Source organism: Engystomops pustulosus, chromosome 6 (genome assembly GCF_040894005.1).
Source record: "Engystomops pustulosus chromosome 6, aEngPut4.maternal, whole genome shotgun sequence".
NCBI lineage: Eukaryota > Metazoa > Chordata > Amphibia > Anura > Leptodactylidae > Engystomops > Engystomops pustulosus.
In genome coordinates this window covers 154374886-154389171 of record NC_092416.1, presented here as the reverse complement: position 1 = coordinate 154389171, position 14286 = coordinate 154374886, and the positions used below count along the sequence as shown (strand labels likewise).

Genomic DNA, 14286 nt, shown 5'->3' with positions numbered 1-14286 from the left:
ATCTGTAACACATGAAATGTTGGCAAAGCGAACAATGCAGTATTTTAGGCGATGCCTTGTGATTTTTGTAATGCTATCTGTATAATGCTAGGAATGTGTTGTAGTAAGCAGCATTTTTCTAGCAAAATACTCAGGACCTGGTGTGTGACGGGGATTCACAGACGGAGCGCGGTATGCGCTTGTGGAATGTCCTCGTACTACAGATTGAGCGCAACGTTGTGGCTACAGTCATCCAGAGACTCCGTATACAAAGAAACCGCTCAGAGATTCTGCTCCTGCCTAAGTAAACAAAAGCCTCTCCAAAAGTCGTGTTTTCACAATTATCTTTATTAATTTCTGAGACTACACCTTCACATTGCGTAACTCCAGATCTGTGAGTGCGTTGGGGGATGGGGTCATTCAGATGGGCGTGTCTGTTACATTTGTACAAAAAAAATGCAGAGGTGCGATGTCTGTGTGCAGTCAGATTGTATCCACATCCATATTTTCCCATCCACTTTGGAAAATGCAGCCGCAATTTTTCTCAGTCCCCACATCCGTGAATAAACGGACGTGTGAATAGCCCCATAGAGATCAATGGGTCCTTATGCTATCGGTAAAAAATGAATAAAAACTGATAGAATACGGATGTCAAAAACTACCTTTGGGCATTAGAGGAACATGGTGGCAAATCTGTTTCGGACATGCCCAACGTGGCACACGTTCCCCTCCCCGCCAAATTTTGAGAAGTGTAATGTTTACACAAGTGTTTGTAGGTGGCTTACATTCTCAGGATCCAGTGGTGGGCTAGGGTCTTACAGTAGATGACTGCTGTTTTTAGTTTTGTTAAAAAAAAAAAAAATTCTGGAGATGGCTATCCTTCTGTAGGCTCCACCGAATTGTCTGCTTTGGGCTCCCATGCCCAAAATACACAAAGATGATTCTGCTCCGCTGTCTTATAATTAGGATTAGCAACATGGAGGATATTGTATAGCAGTACTGTGCAGTTTAGAGTTCGTGCTGGGAGGTGAGCAGTAGTATGAGACGGCAGAAGTAGCAGTACATGTGAAATATGTGGACTGAGAGGAGCTTTATAAAGAACTTTTATTGACTCTATATCGTAGCTGGTATTGACTCCGGAGAGCTGTGTAATCATACAGTTGAATGGTAGTAGCAGCAGGACTGTGAAAATTGAAGTTGTAATCTGGCTCTGTAGCTCAGGGCGAGTCTTTCAGCCTTCAAGAGCTTTTTGCACTGAGCTTTTCCACAGCCCCAGCCTCTCACTCTAAGAGTAGGAGCTGTACCAGGGTTATGGTTGGATGCTTACAGCAGTCACGCTGTTTTTGATTTGCACATTGTAATAGATGATGTGCAAAACCCCATATACTGTAGTAGGGCAGTATATGGTAAGATCAATCAGACAACCTAGGGTTAAAATACCCTAGAAGGTCTGAAAAATATTTTTTAAAAACTTTACTAAATAAATAGACTTTTTATCCAGTATCTTTTATGTAATTTTATATGTATACCATTTTTAAATAAATCCTATATTTCTGTATATTGGAGTTGAGTCCATCAGTTTGATGTAGATACTCGTATACAGTGTTAGACATGAGCGCCACCCTTATTGGCCCTCCTTTTTCCTATTTTGTTACTTCACTGTTGATACTGGGCCCCTGTGATTTTTGGGGGTTCCACTCTCAAGGCCATCGGCAGCTGTCTGAACACGCTGCAATATTTGGAACCCTTAAAGGGCACCTACCAACACAATTCTACCTATAAAGGTAGAACGGGTGGTAGGTGGATGAATGGGACGTGAGGATAGCCCTTTTTGGGGCTAATCCTCACATCCCGGCTATCCTTTAGTAAACTTTAATGCTGGTATATGCAAATTTTTTTAAGTGGCTACTGGGGCGTGGAGTAGCATGAAGACATGAGGCTACTAGTCGCGGCTACTCCACGCCCCAGTAGCCTTGTTCATCCGCCTACCATGTCATCTTTGGCGTGCAGCTCCTCGTAGCTGCGCGCTTTCGTCCAAGTACCCGGCGTTCTGCGCATGCTTGCCGAAGATGACATGGTATCTTCACGTCCCATTCATCCACCTACCACCCGTTCTACCTATAGGTAGAATCGTGGTGGTAGGTTCCCTCACCCCACATGGGACTTTTGGCATATACCCAAGTGGTAACAAGGCGAGCAGCCTTTTATTGGGTTTTGTCCTTTTTGTAAGCTATCACCCGAGGCACCGTCCTCCGTTTATTGTTTTTGTTCTTTTCTGTGCATACCAGTACAAGGCATGGAATAATAAATACCGTCACTATGAAGTGCAATTTGTTACGCAGAAAACAAGCCATCACAGAGCTCTTTACATGCAAAAATAAGAAAGTTTTTTTATAGATTTTTGAAGGTGGCGAATAAAAAATTAAACCGCGAAAATGAAAAATGGCCTGGTCCTTAAGGGGTTAAGGTAGGCAACACAGAAGTAACATTCTCTACATATAGGAGCAGAGTGTATGGTGATGTACATACGCCCACCCACTGTGCCAACCACAGGGTTGCAAAACAATAGGAATAATTGAAGGAAGAAATATTCAAGCCACAAACCCCCAAGGCCTGACAGAAGATGTCAGAACAGCAGCTGCTTCCCTCTGCTTGTCTATAATTTGGGGCATATTCTTGGTTTTGCTATACATCCCTATGGATATTAGAACATATTTGGTAACTGCTGTGCATGACTTGGGATAATGTCTCTAGATTTATTTTTTTTTTAGTTTTTGCTAGTTTTCTGGCAGAAAAAGCAAAACTTTGCATATGCCTGCAAAACAAAAAAACTCCTTTTGGTGACGAAAACATTGGTTGGGTTTAAGGGGACACCGCCAGCTTGTCAGGTTTACTATTACTTATAAGGAAATTAGTGTAAATGATAGAAAAGACAGTCACCTCTTAAACTTGTATAGGTTTAATTTTGGTATTCAAGCATTTTCATTCCAGCACTTCTTAAAAGTTTTGCCACTCTTTCACATAAGTTGTCCATCTTCCTTTACTGCCTCGGCATGAATATTCATCATGTGATTCGGCATGCCTGCTACTTACTTTTGTGTAATCTGCAGACTGTCTGTGAATCTTTGTTTACTTGTGTGAGCTCTGATGAATAGGAGGAGCTGTAGCAGCAGAGATCTGACTCATCCTGCTCCCCTCTTCCTTTGTCTGTCAGTGAGGATGGGCTGTGAAAAGAGAGACACAGTGGTTGATGGGCTGGAGCAAGGGGGAGAGAAGAAGCTGTTTATATGCAGAGGGCAACATGGGGAGAACAGGGAAAGGCTGGAACTCTCAAAAGAAGGCAAAGACATATATACATGCAGAGACGTGTTTACTGGAAGAGATTTATTGGCTAACCCCTTTAAGAGTTCTTTCAGACGACCTGGTCGGTCCATGAATTGCAGATCTCAGGCTGACCACAATGATGGGTACAGGACTCCAAGCTCTATAGTGATATATGATACATGGAGTCCTCTGCACTGTGGGTGGTCTGTGATTCTGGAGCACAGTCATCTGATGTAGCCCTTAGTTGCGTAGCTCATGTCCCCTGATCTGTGAATGAATATAACATACTACATTTTTTCACTTGGAGCTACTGAATGGGATACCAACAATCAAGAATTACACACAGGCTCATGGGGAACTGGCCAGGGTTGTGTGGAGATTGCCTAGGCCTGACATGTCAATGAATCCCTGCTAGATGTTTTGTGACCTCTGCGTGCTGCCATACAGGCTCTTTCACATGCCATCTCTACGGAGCTATTTGCCCCTTGAAGCATTGCCACCAGGGAGAACGCCTCCATATACTTGGCATCTGATCAAGCATGCCATGAATGAAAGTACAGTCATAGATACAGGAAAGGCTCATTGCTATGTTATTCCATTTTCCACACCATATCATTGGACCCCAATTTAAGGCTTAGACTGGTCTAGAACTTTTGCAGAAGAATTTCTAACATATATATAGGGGGAGATTTATCAGCAGTGTCTGAGAGCAGAACTTTTCTAGTGGCCCAAGGCAGCCAATCAGAGCTCAGCTTTCATTTTGCCACAGCTGTTTATAAAAGTAAAGCTGAGCTCTGATTGGTTTCCATTAGCACCTAGTTTTACCTCAGACACTTCTGATATATCTCTCTCATAGAGTTTTATATGAATAAATTCTAATATCTTTAGGCGGCCACGATACAACTATTTGTTACATCTGCATGACCTGTCCCAACCATCAATCTCTATGAAAATGCATTTTTGGGTTATTCCACATGGGCAAATTCTGCAAAAGTAAAGTACTGGCTATTTGAAGGAGGCCCAAGGGTGTATTCCGATTAAAATAACTTTGAAAAACAATCGGATGCGGTTTTTCAACTCAATAACAGGTTTTTTTTTAGCTAATCTTTCCAGACTATACTGTCTGAATACACCCTTAGGCTACATTCACACGAACATATGGGGGACGTATATACGGTATATATATGTCCCCCATACACTTCTATGGGCTCACGGCCCTGTACGGGAGAGGTACGGTGCAGCACACGTGTGGCACCGTAAAGCTCAGTAGCCCGTAGAAGACATGTTCTATCTTTCTACATAATACGGTGCCGTGCGCTGTATATTCCTATGGAGAGGGGCGTGGGGGGGGGGGGGGGAACTGCGCTCATCCCCTAGTCCTCTCCGCAGCGCCAATGTATCGGGCATACATCGTGTGAATGTAGCCTTAGGCAGGAATCACACGGGCTTGTGTTTGAAGCAGAGGATTTGATGTGGATGTTCTGCATGAAAAATACACCTGATATCAAAATCCTGAAAATTTCTAAAAATCGGATGCATAAATTAATGTGGAAGTAAAATATCTTAGAAGGGGTATTGGAGGGACATTAAGTCTACCCTGGTGGCTGGGTGTGGTCACTATCACAAAAAGTTTACAAAAAGTGACACGTGTTTTGTCTGCCCGGCTGCGCAGGGTGTGAGCTGGCATCAAGCAGTCTTTGTTTCACAGTCAAAAGGCTTCAAAGGAGCTAAGCTACCCCGTCTGTTTGGTTTCTGGGAGAGTCAAAAGCACTGTAGTAACTCAGTGTATCTTGTCCCTGGCTTCCAGGGACAGAGGATTTGTTTTTTTCTTCCCTGTTTTAACACAGAGTTCCTAATTTCTTTGCTTAAAGGGATTGACTGGCCATTGATAATTATAATAATTCTTTATTTATATAGCGCCTACAGATTATGCAGCGCTGCACAAAGCATGACAAATTGGTCCCTGTCCCCATGGGGCTCACAATCTAAACAACCTAAGAGTATGTTTTCAGAGTGTGGGAGGAAACTGGAGTACCCGGAGGCAATCCACGCAAACACGGAGAGAACATACAAACTCTTTGCAGATGTTGACCTGGGTGGGACTAGAACCCAGGACTCCAGTGCTACAAGGCAGAAGTGCTACTCACTCAACCACCGTGCTGCCCTAATAGCTAGCAATATTCAGTGTACTGTCAGCCTGGCCCAACTGGATGCAGATGGTTCCCAATCACTTCAATAGCAGCCATATCTTTGTAAATTTTTTATTTTAGTCCCACTAGGGCAGGGGTCAGGAACCTTTTTGGCTGAAAGAGCCATGAACGCCACATATTTTAAAATGTTATTCCGTAAGAGCCGTACCACATGCACATGCTCCCCAGCACTTGCGGATTTAAAGGGCCAGTGTGCCGCTGCCCACTTCCTGGGTTCCTATAAAGACCGGCGGCTACCAGATAGGTAGCCATACCACATGTCCCCCAGTATGTAGGTAGCCGCAGCACATGCCCCCAAGTAGATAGGTAGCCACAGCACACGCCCCCAGTATATAGATAGTCACAGCACACGCCCCCAGTAGATAGGTAGCCGCAGCACATGCACCCAAGTAGATAGGTAGCCCCAGCACATGCCTCCCAGTAGATAGGTAGCCACAGCTCATACCCCCATTAGATAGGTAACCACAGCACATACCCCCAGTAGATAAGGTAGCCCCAGCACATACTCCCAGTAGATAGGTAGCCACAGCACATGCCCCCCCAGTAGATAGGTAGCCACAGCACATACCCCCAGTAGATAGGTAGCCCCAGCACATACTTCCAATAGATAGGAAGCCCCAGCACATACCTCCAGTAGATAGGTAGCCACAGCACATGCCCCCAGTAGATAGGTAGCCACAGCACACACTCCCAGTAGATAAGGTAGCCCCAGCACATACTCCCAGTAGATAGGTAGCCCCAGCACATACTCCCAGTAGATAGGTAGCCACAGCACATGCCTCCCAGTAGATAGGTAGCCACAGCACATGCCCCCCAGTAGATAGGTAGTCACAGCACATACTCCCAGTAGATACGGTAGCCCCAGCACATACTCTCCGTAGATAGGTAGCTCCAGCACATACTCCCAGTAGATAGGTAGCCACAGCACATGCCCCCCAGTAGATAGGTAGTCACAGCAAAAAAAAAAAAAAGAAGAATATTCACTTATCAGTGCTCTCCGCAGTCAGCTCCTCATCGCTCCCACGCTCTTCTCTTTGACCCAGGCTTAGATGATGGCGCCTGGGTCGTACAAAGGACATAGGCAGTGGTAACATCGCTGCCTGTGATCAGTCTAAGAGACACACAGCAGCCGTCACTATTTATTAAAGATCTGTCTGAGAGCCGGATGCAGCCAACAAAAGAGCCATATCTGGCTCCCGAGCCATAGGTTCCCTACCACTGCACTAGGGGAATCTCACATACATGACAAGTCATTCATATAGATAGTACACAAATATTTCTGCTGTACAGTGTATTACATGTGTCAGTATTACACTGCCTCACAGCCTATTCTATAACTGGCCTGTGAACACATCATGGAGAACCTATCAGCATCTTGATGACTACATTGTAGAGGGCTGATAGCAAAACTGTCCAACCCCATAGATGCCTTCATTTTTACTACTGACCAAGGCATGTAATGGGTTACCAGTAATGATCATGACTCCCACCCTAATTATTACCCCGAACGGTTCTGGAATTGCATCAGATAGTGATCTGGGTGGGAAAGTGCGTACATTTACTGTGTTTTTACTGCTTTATGTGGAAAGGTTCATAAAATTAGAATATAAAATTACACAAAATGCAGAATTCTTTATCATGGAAGGTTATGAACATTCAAAAAGTAAGGGAAAATACAAAAAACACATACATACTACATATGACAACTGTTGCAGTTTTTAGTTCTAAAATTTTTGTGTTACTTCCTAATACCAGGGAACAACAGAGATATACATATATTAGTGCATAGCAGGTGGGATGTATACAAACCCCATCCTATTGCTGCAATAAAAACATAACGTGGATTTCTGCAGCATGTTAGCTATTACTTTGCAATGCAATTGTTGAGCGCCTCCCCTGCTGTCACAAAATTACAGCTTCTTACTACAGCTAAGTAGGTTGTACACAATATAGTGCCACTTATATAGCAGCAAGTGCTGCTATAGCAGGTGTGAGGGTGTCAACGTCATTTCACTGTTGAGCCTCTGTACACAGGCGGCGCCATGGAGAAGGCTGAGAATAACACATTTGCCATTTATATACCCTCCCGATACCTATATTTAAAAACCTCTGACCCCCAGAATCAAGTATCCTGCATTGATCTTCCTGCCTTCTATTTTATTTTCAATCCTCCTTAATCTGATGGATTACTACACACACATATACATACACACATTAGAGAACCATGCAATATGAGCCCTGGTGTCCTGTATTGTTCACTCATTGCAGATGTTGCTGCCTCTGTAACGGTTCCATTAATGAGGCTGGAGCGAGAGTTCAGATAGTATGAGACAAGGACGTGTATGTGATAGGTACATGGTACTCACCCACCCTGACGGGTGTTCATAGGTTGCAGCGCACATTCCTGTAGTGAATCACTAAGACGCACAATGTGAGTCAAACAGATTCTTCAGCTATTTGTCACTCTGTGGATACAGTACATCCAATGTACTAAGAGTCCTGGAGAAGTGCACAGACCTGATGTGCAAGTATTGTAACTAGACCACTGTCTGCAGCCCTGCACTTGTGAGAGAAGCTTGAGTATTGCAAAATCTGTCCCCACTGATAACATAACCAGGGGACTGGCTTGTGAATGTTACAGAAGATACTGCTATGGACCCCATTTATGATCCAAAGCAGAGAAAGACTCTGTAGCCCTGCTATATCCTGGGGGAGGCAGAAAAATCAGAACTATTGTCTAGTTCTGGAGATGGGCTGGCCTAACTGACCTAATACTCTAATACAGTGATGGCGAACCTTCTAGAGACCGAGTGCCCAAACTACAACCAAAATCCACTTATTTACAGTAAAGTGCCAACATGGCATTTTAAGCAGTAACTTATTGCTATCTGTTCTTTATCATCTTTCAATCATATCGGCCCCCTGAGGCCACCAATACAGTTGAAAGAAGGAGGCCAAATTCAGACTCGTATCTTCTCTCCAGGGTCTCTCTGTAGAAGATTGGTGGGTCCAGAATGAGGACCTCCAAAGACATTGCAGTTCTGTCAACACCTTCTCGTTTTTCCCGCAGTTCCAAACAGCCAATGAAATCTCGCTTTAATACAGCGCTGAGAGAAGCATCTCTAAAGTTGTCTGGGAGTTCAGGTGCATTTGGTCCTATTTGGTAAACTCTGTCCTAGAGCGATGGTCTGAGTGCCCACAGAAATGGCTCTGAGTGCCACCTCTGGCACCCGTGCCATAGGTTCGCCACCACTGCTCTAATAGATCCACAGTCCAACACAGTAATGGACCCAACAGTTTTTTTTGGAGGCTGTCCGAGAACTGTTGACAAAGAGTGGACCCCCAGAATCCAAGGAACCCCAATTCTGGGCTCATTTTGTTAACAGTCAATAATATGATGGAGACTTATATTCCTCAAATATTCCCTAAACCTTGGTCCCTTATCTTTTCCAGCAAAGAAAGGGCAGGAGGGCAATGGCAGATGACATCCCTAACTTACCATCCATCATAGCATCATTTACAGGTGTCATTATAGTTTCAGAGATATATATATATATATATATATATAAGTAGTGGTTGTACAAATCAGTTGAAGGAGGGTGTGAGTACCAAATATAGCGATTCAGCCTTGACCTCATATGTAAAGTAAGTTTACTCATATAATGAAAAGTTATGTAACTAATATTGTGTATTTCGTGAACTTCTTCAAGTTTGATGATCACTGTGGATGGGAGTGTTCTTGTTTAAGGCTAAAAATCAGCACCAACCAAATATTTCTTACACATAACTGGAATACAAAGGGCCCCACCTTGTTGTTAGTAAACTGTGGTACAGTCATACAATTAGTAATATGACCTATACCCCAGGAGCAACATAGAAATGATAATAATCTTAAATATGAATTGTAAAGTGCTGCAGAATTTGATGGCACTATATAAATAGAGATTATTATCATTATTATATCATCTTCTGCTGAAACAGCCATAAATAGGAACAACATCGTTGTCCCCAGATCTTGCGAAATTTTCATCCCTTTTGATGTCTGGTGGTCTAAGTATTATAAATCCTTACCCATGCTCTCTACATAAATATTTATGATACACAGGCTGCCAGGCTTGTCTCTCTGTTTCGTGTCAGGACGTCATTAACCTTTTAATGGCCATATAATCAAGTAAAGGAGGCTGTGGAGAAAATGCAGCTGAAAGGGTTACATAATACTCCGAGAACTGGAACTCTCTTTTCCTATCACTCCAAACAGAGATGTAACTGGACAGTAATAATTTCTCACTGGATGTCTCATATGAAGAGTGAGCAAATCATTTACGTTATTTTGTAAAAAGTAGCTGGTGGGTTGTGGAGCAATTGAATTTCGCCGCTAGGGTTGGTGTGTTTTGTAAAAACACCCCTCTCACCTTTTAAACTTGACATTGGGGGACATGTAACAAACTTTTGGCTTGCCTATTTCTTTAATTATTGAAACTTTTCATGGTGCTTGTGCTGATTTGCAACTTTATTTGCGCCTGGGAAAACCTATTAACTCGAGTATAAGCCTTGGATGAGAAATGCATTGGTCACAGCCTCCACCCAGTATATAGCTATTCAGCTCCCTGCCCTCCAGTATATAGCCAGCCAGTCCCCATTATATAGCACCTCTGCCCCCCAAGAATATAGCTATTCAGCCCCCTGCCCCCCAGTATATAACCAGCCAGCACATGCTCCTCCAGTATATGGCCAGCCCACCCGTCCCAGTATACAGCCAGACCCTACTCCAGTATATAAAAAAGTAAACTTAGTACTCACCTTTCTGATGCCTCCCCCGCAGGTCTTCTTCTTACTTCCTGTGTTCCGGGAGCGACATGTCCCGCGCAGGCCGCGTACACACTATGATGTCAGCGGTGGCTGACGTCATAGTGTGCGCAACTAGTGTGCACAAACCTGCTGCTGCCCATAGAAAGGAGAGGGCCTGCGGGGGGCGTCAGCAAGATGAGTACTGATTTTTTTTTCTTTTAGATTCGAATATAAACTGTGTTAGGGTTTTCCAGCACATTTTTTTTTCCCCGAAATACTCGGCTTATATTTGAGTATATATGGAAAGTAGGAAGTTTCTATCACACCCCAAGTGCTTTATTTATGCCATTACAGGTCAGTACTTCTCTACAATGTCCTGAATGGTCCTGCTTGATGCTTCTGTGTGACAGAGAGATGTGCTTTCACTTTCTATCTGCAGAGTATTGGAGACAACATAGCAGCTAGTCTCCACCACCAGTCCATTGTTGACATTTTCATATATTTTTTTCTTGGAATTTGCAGACATTTGATAACTTCTCCACTGCTGCTGAAATAACAATTTGTTTGATTTAATATAAGAGCCTCCAAGGTAAATCGCTGACCTTCATTCCACTCATTATTCTAACAATTCTATCATTTCCCATCTGCTCTATACCAGTCTTCTCTGCCATCATAAATGAAAGTCCTGCCAGGCAAATATACTTCCTGCCGCTTTGTCTACATAGGTAAAAGTATGTGAACAAATGAACATCACATGTTTACTGAACACACCTCTCCAAAACCACAGTCTCCACTCCTTTCATAGGATTTAAGAATATAATGGCAACAGTGTTGGACTATGATGTTGGGACCACCTTACAAAATTATTCTGGGGGCCCATTCTTCCTCATCCCCTAAGAAAAAGACCCTTTCAGCCTCCAGATTAGGTTTTCTGCTGCTGTATCTTTGGGGTCTGGTGCTGGGTTAGAGTGTGGGACCACCATAGGATTCGCTGGAACGCTACGGAGCCTGTCCAACACTGGGTGGCAAGTATTTGCATCAATTTATCCAGAGAATTAGCAGGGTCAGGCACCTATGATTAAAATGTGAGACTGAATAAGTACGAGCTATACCTGTATAAGGTCTACCTCACCAAGGTAGGCTCCAGGTAGTCAGTAGTCAGTAGGCCCCTGGGCAACAGAGCCTCTGTAGGCCCCTTTGCAGTGAACTCACGTGGCAGCATTAAAAATTCAGAAACTAAAGCAGTCTCCTGTTCCTTAAAATATTCCCTAGTTTATCATCCCAAACAGCCCCCTCATGGTTATTTTAGATTCAGGTTATTTTATATTTTTATATATGTAGGCCATATTTTTAATGAAACAGAACTGTACCTGTATCAGGTTACAACAGCCATAAGACACTCCGGCTGTTGTAATTTACTACAGTAAAGTACAGGCGGAAGGTGGAATGAAACAGTGGGATTTCCAAATTTTTCCAGATTTCCTATTCCATATCGCCTGTCTTTATCCCGAGCAGGTACTTCTACTTCCCCACACTATACACCACTTTTAGGTGTCCTTTCCATGTACAGTAGCATCACTGGGACAGATATCTCAAAAACTCATCTCTCAATCTCAACCTCCTGGCAATTGCCACAGTGGTGGTGAATTTCCCCCTGCAGATATACCCCAAATCCTTTCTGCATAAACTCCTAAACGCAAACCACCACTGACCCTCAAAAACACCAAAAACGAAAATTCTCACTAAAAGTTATGAACTCCAATTAAAAAATCCTACTAAGAGTAGCAGCTGGCTACCAGATACATGGAGTGCAGTTGTTGTTACACGGGGGTCCTGCAGACACTTCCCCTCAGGTACGATACACATTCTGCTACTGGGTGTTCCTGTCACCTATTTATAGCCGGCCTCCCGTGTTGTGAAGTTCACCTGAGACACCACACCCTCGTCCTGCCCACTGCCATTCTTTGTGCTCTGAAGAAATACCGATCATTTTTTCCTAATTCTGCCTTTACCTGCATGTTTCCCTTTCTGGGCCTGGAGGAAGAAGGTGGAGAGATTGGATTCCTGCAGCCAGTGATTGTGCTCCACGCCTAGATCCAGGTATACAGCCAGCCTAGATCCAGGTATACAGCCAGCCTAGATCCAGGTATACAGCCAGCCTAGATCCAGGTATACAGCCAGCCTAGATCCAGGTATACAGCCAGCCTAGAGCCAGGTATACAGCCAGCCTAGAGCCAGGTATACAGCCAGCCTAGAGCCAGGTATACAGCCAGCCTAGAGCCAGGTATACAGCCAGCCTAGATCCAGGTATACAGCCAGCCTAGATCCAGGTATACAGCCAGTCTAGATCCAGGTATACAGCCAGCCTAGATCCAGGTATACAGCCAGCCTAGAGCCAGGTATACAGCCAGCCTAGAGCCAGGTATACAGCCAGCCTAGAGCCAGGTATACAGCCAGCCTAGAGCCAGGTATACAGTCATCCTAGATCCAGGTATACAGCCAGCCTAGATCCAGGTATACAGCCAGCCTAGAGCCAGGTATACAGCCATCCTAGATCCAGGTATACAGCCAGCCTAGAGCCAGGTATACAGCCAGCCTAGAGCCAGGTATACAGCCAGCCTAGAGCCAGGTATACAGCCAGCCTAGAGCCAGGTATACAGCCGGCCTAGAGCCAGGTATACAGCCGGCCTAGATCCAGGTATACAGCCGGCCTAAATCCAGGTATACAGCCGGCCTAGAGCCAGGTATACAGCCAGCCTAGATCCAGGTATACAGCCAGCCTAGAGCCAGGTATACAGCCAGCCTAGATCCAGGTATACAGCCAGCCTAGAGCCAGGTATACAGCCAGCCTAGATCCAGGTATACAGCCAGCCTAGATCCAGGTATACAGCCAGCCTAGAGACAGGTATACAGCCAGCCTAGAGCCAGGTATACAGCCAGCCTAGAGCCAGGTATACAGCCAGCCTAGAGCCAGGTATACAGCCATCCTAGAGCCAGGTATACAGCCATCCTAGATCCAGGTATACAGCCAGCCTAGAGCCAGGTATACAGCCAGCCTAGAGCCAGGTATACAGCCAGCCTAGAGCCAGGTATACAGCCGGCCTAGAGCCAGGTATACAGCCGGCCTAAATCCAGGTATACAGCCGGCCTAGAGCCAGGTATACAGCCAGCCTAGATCCAGGTATACAGCCAGCCTAGAGGCAGGTATACAGCCAGCCTAGATCCAGGTATACAGCCAGCCTAGAGCCAGGTATACAGCCAGCCTAGAGCCAGGTATACAGCCATCCTAGAGCCAGGTATACAGCCAGCCTAGAGCCAGGTATACAGCCAGCCTAGATCCAGGTATACAGCCAGCCTAGATCCAGGTATACAGCCAGCCTAGAGCCAGGTATACAGCCAGCCTAGAGCCAGGTATACAGCCAGCCTAGAGCCAGGTATACAGCCGGCCTAGAGCCAGGTATACAGCCGGCCTAGATCCAGGTATACAGCCGGCCTAAATCCAGGTATACAGCCGGCCTAGAGCCAGGTATACAGCCGGCCTAGATCCAGGTATACAGCCAGCCTAGAGCCAGGTATACAGGCAGCCTAGATCCAGGTATACAGCCAGCCTAGAGCCAGGTATACAGCCAGCCTAGATCCAGGTATACAGCCAGCCTAGATCCAGGTATACAGCCAGCCTAGAGACAGGTATACAGCCAGCCTAGAGCCAGGTATACAGCCAGCCTAGAGCCAGGTATACAGCCATCCTAGAGCCAGGTATACAGCCAGCCTAGAGCCAGGTATACAGCCAGCCTAGATCCAGGTATACAGCCAGCCTAGAGCCAGGTATACAGCCAGCCTAGATCCAGGTATACAGCCAGCCTAGAGCCAGGTATACAGCCAGCCTAGAGCCAGGTATACAGCCAGCCTAGAGCCAGGTATACAGCCAGCCTAGAGCCCTACTACTAGGTGCTAGCATTACCATGGTTGCTGTGTGTACATCTCT

General features: G+C 45.0%; 1 protein-coding gene across 1 annotated transcript in view; it reads left to right on the top strand.

Annotated features, from left to right (window-relative positions):
- Positions 1 to 12263: 12263 nt before the first annotated feature.
- The window catches only part of EVPL (envoplakin), a 38093-nt gene continuing 36070 nt past the window's right edge, over positions 12264 to 14286 (top strand). The window contains exon 1 of the mRNA XM_072111920.1: positions 12264 to 12401. The gene's annotated coding sequence lies outside the window, so the exon portion shown is untranslated. The remainder of the gene's footprint in view (positions 12402 to 14286) is intronic.